This window comes from Salvelinus fontinalis, chromosome 38 (assembly GCF_029448725.1).
Source record: "Salvelinus fontinalis isolate EN_2023a chromosome 38, ASM2944872v1, whole genome shotgun sequence".
NCBI classification, from domain to species: domain Eukaryota; kingdom Metazoa; phylum Chordata; class Actinopteri; order Salmoniformes; family Salmonidae; genus Salvelinus; species Salvelinus fontinalis.
Window position 1 is genome coordinate 8346675 of NC_074702.1, and position 6306 is coordinate 8352980.

Consider the following 6306-nt stretch of genomic DNA (forward strand, 5'->3'; position numbering starts at 1 on the left):
GGCCGGATGAGACGCACTGTAGGCCTGGTGCGTGGTACCGGAACTGGAGGTACCGGGCTAAGGACACGCACCTTCAGGCTAGTGCGGGGAACAACAGGGCACACTGGACTCTCAATGCGCACTATAGGCCTGGTGCATGGTACCGGAACTGGAGGTACCGGGCTGAGGGCACGCACATCAGGGCGAGTGCGGGGAGAAGGAACAGTGTGTACAGGACTCTGGAGACGCACAGGTGGCTTAGTGCGTGGTGCCGGAACTGGAGGCACTGGGCTGGAGACACGCACCATAGGGAGAGTGCGTGGAGGAGGAACAGGGCTCTGGAAACGCACTGGAAGCCTGGTGCGTGGTGTAGGCACTGGTGGTACTGGGCTGGAGACACGCACCATAGGGCTAGTACGTGGAGGAGGAACAAGGCACACTGGACTCTCGAGGCGCACTATAGGCCTGGTGCGTGGTACCGGCACTAGTGGTACCGGGCTGAGGGCACGCACATCAGGGCGAGTACGGGGAGAAGGAACAGTGCATACAGGGCTCTGGAGACGCACAGGAGGCTTGATGCGTGGTGCCGGAACTGGAGGCACTGGACTGGAGACATGCACCACAGGGCTAGTGCGAGGAGCAGTGACAGGACGCACAGGACTCTGGAGACGCACAGGAGGCTTTGTGCGTGCTGTAGGCACTGTCTTAACCAGACGGCTAGCACGCACCTCAGGACGAGTATGGAGAGCTGTTCCCGGTGACATTAAATCACCAACACGTTCATTTGGACGGATGCCGTGCCTCATGCACCAAACCAATACATCCCTCATAACTCTCTCCTCCAATTCCTCCATTAACTCCTTTACTGTCTCTGCGTCACTCTCCTCCAAATCCGCCCTCACCGGCTCCTTACGGTAAACAGGAGGAGTTGGCTCACGTCTCCCGACTGACCCAACTAAACTACCCGAGAGCCCCCCCCCCCCCCAAGAAATATTTGGGTTTGACTTACGGGCTTCCAGCCTTGTTTCCGTGCTGCCTCCTCATATCTCCGCCTCTCTGCTTTCGCTGCCTCCAGCTCAGCTTTGGGGCGGTTATATTCTCCTGGTACTTCGCGGTCCAGAATTTCCTCCCAATTCCAATAGTCCTGTGTAGGTGGGTCCTGTTGTTGTTTCACACGCTGCTTGATCCGATTCAGGTGGGTAATTCTGTCATGGTCGTCTTCTTGAATGACAGTGGACCAAGGCGCAGCGTATGCAAAATACATCTCTTTATTTTGTAAGAGAGGGAAAAACACGAAACAAACACTATACACAAACTAACCAAAACAACAAACGACCGTGAAGCTACAAACGCAAGTGCACACACAAACTACTTACGTTCAACATAGACAATTACCCACAAATACACGATGCCTATGGCTGCCTTAAATATGGCTCCCAATCAGAGACAAATGAAAGACATCTGTCTCTGATTGAGACCCACTCAGGCAACCATAGACATACCTAGAAACATACACTCCACCATAGACACAACTAGACTTCTATACTACACATAAACCCAACTACTCTAATAAACCCCCTAAACCTTACAACCACCCTAGACACTACAAAAACCACATACATTCCCCATGTCACACCCTGACCTAACTAAAATAATTAAGAAAACAAAGAATACTAAGGCCAGGGTGTGACACTGTGGTGTGAAATAGGCGTGTTGAAGTGCCGTCTTTATTTGATCGTTAATGCCTTCTTTGGTGTGCTTATCAATGCACAATAACCTTTTTTCCCCACTCCTATCGATTAAATAATTTTATTGTCATACAAAAGCTTTACTGTGCATGAAGTTTCAAATGCATTCTCTCATTATTAAATGTGTAAATCGATAGGTATTTTAACATTAAACATTTTTGGCACAAAAAATGTTTGATTAAATATTTTATTAATCAGTCATCTTCCTCAAATGAAGGGGAGGATGACGCAATCTTTGCGAGTGGGAGGGAATCTGATTTAATTGGTCCTCAACTCACAGCTCAGACACATCATTCAGGAGAAGTGGAGTTAACCTGTCCCTGAGCAGGTTCATTTTGAAGGATTTGTTGCCATAGAATGTAATGTAACTGGCTAAAAGGTGAGCCACTTTCGTGGTACCGGTTATCCCGAGTTGAATTCAGAGTTGACCAAAGTTACCTCGATAACTCCTCAAACCTGATTCGTAGTATAGGACTCTGATGGAAACACAACAACACTAGAGCTGACATTAACATAAAACACTGATGGTCCACTGGTGTGAGGGTAAGTCTCAATGGAAAAGCACCATAAAGGACTTACAGGGCGTTACAGCAATACGCCTGTCAAAACAAACACTTAAAGAGGGAGAAGGGAAGGACATGTTAAGAGATTTACAGTAGCAGTCAAAGGTTTGGACATACCTACTTATTCCAAGGTTTTTCTTAATTTTTTTATATTTTCTACATTCTAGAATAATAGTGAAGACATCAAAAACTATGCAATAACACATATGTAATAATGTAGTAACCAAAAAAAGTGTTAAACAAATTAAAATATATTATATATTTGAGATTATTCAAAGTAGCCACCCTTTGCCTTGATGACAGCTTTGCACACTATTGGCATTCTCTCAACCAGGTTCATGAAGTAGTCACCTGGAATGCATTTCAATTAACACGTGTGCCTTGTTGAAAGTTAATTTGTGGAATTTCTTAATGCGTTGGAGCCAATCAGTTGTGTTGTGACAAGGTAGGGGTGGTATACAGAAGATAAAATACCAAGTCCATATTATCTCAAGAACAGCTCAAATAAGCAAAGAGAAATGACAGTCCATCATTACTTTAAGACATGAAGGTCAGTCAATCCGGAAAATTTCAAGTGCAGTCGAAAAAACCATCAAGCGCTATGATGAAACTGGCTCTCATGAGGACCGCCACAGGAAAGGAAGACCCAGAGTTGCCTCTGCTGCAGAGGATAAGTTCATTAGATTTACCAGCCTCAGAAATTGCAGCCCAAATAAATTCTTCACAGAGTTCAAGTAACAGACACATCTCAACATCAACTGTTCAGAGGAGACTGCGTGAATCAGGCCTTCATGGTTGAATTGCTGCAAAGAAGCCACTACTAATGGACATTAGACCGGTGGAAATCTGTCCTTTGGTCTGATGTGTCCAAATGTGTGATTTTTGGTTCCAACCGCCGTGTCTATGTGAGACGCAGAGTAGGTGAAAGGATGATCCCTGCATGTGTGATTCCCACCGTGAAGCATGGAGTAGGAGGTGTAATGGTGTGGGGGTGCTTTGCTGGTGACACTGTCAGTGATTTATTTAGAATTCAAGGCACGATTAACCAGCATGACTACCACAGCATTCTTCAGCGATACGCCTTCGCATCTGGTTTGCGCTTAGTGGGACTATCATTTGTTTTCAACAGGACAATGACCCAACACACCTCCAGGCTGTGTAAGGGCTATTTGACCAAGAAGAAGAGTCATGGAGTGCTACATCAGATGACCTGGCCTCCACAATCACCCGACCTCAACCCAATTGAGATGATTTGGGATGAGTTGGACCGCAGAGTGAAGGAAAAGCAGCCAACAAGTGCTCAGCATATGTGGGAACTCCTTCAATACTGTTGGAAAAGCATTTCAGGTGAAGCTGGTTGAGAGAATGCAAAGTGTGGCTACTTTGAAGAATCTAAAATCTAAGATATATTTTGATTTGTTTAACACTTTTTTGGTTACTACATGATTCCATGTGCGTTATTTCATAGTTTTGATGTCTTCACTATTATTCTACAATGTAGGAAATATTAACAATAAAGAAAAACCCTTGAATGAGTAGTGGTGATCAAACTGTTGACTGGTACTGTATGTTTAAACTTACTGTAGAGACAAAACAAAGGCATGATGAGAGACAAGCCAGAGAGAGGATAAACATCTAGGAGCCGAGCTTCCTGGAAAAGCATGTGCAGGATGGAGAGAAGGGGACAAGGTGGAAGTGACAGAGAGGGGACAGAAGGGAAGGAGACAAGGTGAGGAGAGGAATGAGAGAAGGGGTACAGAGGGGAAGGATGTGGGGACAGAATTAAACAGGTGAAGGGGACAGGAGCAGGGAGGAGATGGATAGAATGGAGTAGCAGAGAACGAAAGGGCCAGAGGTGAAAGAGGACAGAGACCGAGGGGTAAAGGATGGAAGGGGATAGAGACATTAAGGAGGGAAAGTGACATGGATGTGAAGGAGGGAAAGCGACAGAGAGGTGAAGGAGGGAAGGGGACAGATATGGGGTAAAGGAGGGATTGGGGAAGGAGGCAGAGACAGAGACAGAGAGGTGAAGGACGGAAGGGGACAGAGACAGAGAGGTGAAGGAGGGAAGAAGGCAGAGACAGAGAGGTGAAGGACGGAAGGGGACAGAGACAGAGATGTGAAGGAGGCAGAGACAGAGAGGTGAAGGAGGCAGAGACAGAGAGGTAAAGGACGGAAGGGGACAGAGACAGAGAGGTGAAGGACGGAAGGAGGCAGAGACAGAGAGGTGAAGGAGGGAAGGAGGCAGAGACAGAGAGGTGAAGGAGGGAAGGGGACAGAGACAGAGAGGTGAAGGAGGAAAGGAGGCAGAGACAGAGAGGTGAAGGAGGGAAGGGGACAGAGACAGAGAGGTGAAGGAGGGAAGGGGACAGAGACAGAGAGGTGAAGGACAGAAGGGGACAGAGACAGTGAGGTGAAGGAGGAAAGGAGGCAGAGACAGAGAGGTGAAGGAGGGAAGGGGACAGAGACGGGGTGAAGGAGGAAAGGAGGCAGAGACAGAGAGGTGAAGGACAGAAGGGGACAGAGACAGTGAGGTGAAGGAGGCAGAGACAGAGAGGTGAAGGAGGGAAGGGGACAGAGACAGTGAGGTGAAGGAGGAAAGGAGGCAGAGACAGAGAGGTGAAGGAGGAAAGGAGGCAGAGACAGAGAGGTGAAGGACAGAAGGGGACAGAGACAGTGAGGTGAAGGAGGAAAGGAGGCAGAGACAAAGAGGTGAAGGAGGAAAGGAGGCAGAGACAGAGAGGTGAAGGAGGAAAGGAGACAGAGACAGAGAGGTGAAGGGGGAAAGGAGGCAGAGACAGAGAGGTGAAGGAGGAAAGGAGGCAGAGACAGAGAGGTGAAGGACAGAAGGGGACAGAGACAGTGAGGTGAAGGAGGAAAGGAGGCAGAGACAAAGAGGTGAAGGAGGAAAGGAGGCAGAGACAGAGAGGTGAAGGACAGAAGGGGACAGAGACAGTGAGGTGAAGGAGGAAAGGAGGCAGAGACAGAGAGGTGAAGGAGGAAAGGAGGCAGAGACAGAGACGGGATGAAGGAGGAAAGGAGGCAGAGACAGAGAGGTGAAGGAGGAAAGGAGGCAGAGACAGAGAGGTGAAGGACAGAAGGGGACAGAGACAGAGAGGTGAAGGAGGAAAGGAGGCAGAGACAGAGAGGTGAAGGAGGCAGAGACAGAGAGGTGAAGGAGGCAGAGACAGAGAGGTGAAGGAGGCAGAGACAGAGAGGGGAAAGAAGGAAGTGGCCAGGGGCAGCTGAACTTCCTATAAAAGCCCTGTACAGATGGCTGGTTTAGAATTAGGAGGACCTGCTCAGCTAAACCCATTTAAGTGTCTTTACTAGAACATACAGACTCAAAACCTTAATCAACTACCACTTACTATAATAGTGTTAAAATAGAGAATAGTAATTTACTAGTGTGACCAATCAGACTTGTGTCCTCCACCATGATGCTTGAAACCAGTGTGAGACTTATTTTTTGCTTTACATAATAGACTACAAACTGGTTCAGACAACTTCAGCTTTTGCTCAACAGATGAATATAGCACTCATTGTTACAACTAACAATCTTATACAGTGTCTGTATTGGGTCTATGATCCAGTCTTTCTCCTGGCTAGGTCATGTGGTAACCAAGCAAAGACAAATTCTCACTTGACGTCTCATACCTAACTTGTACTTTCAAGTAAATCCTGCATTGATTTAAATTGGGTTTGAGTTACGTACATATATTTAAAGTTAGGATTTGGCTCTTATTAAGAAATTAAATTTCTAATGATAACAGGGCCTTAGCCGACACACAGACCAGACAAGACCAGAGAGACGAAAAGATAAAATGGAAACTAAAGTTAATTTGAGTGGAAAGCTCAGCCACCTTAAATCCTGAATTAACTGAATTAACCCAGTCGCCAAAGGTAGCAGTCTAATTCCACCCCCCTCCTTCGCTACTCCATCTATCTATCTACGTCACCCATCAGAATGACATCAGTCCATCCCTAACACATCACTTCATACTCTCTCTACTGCT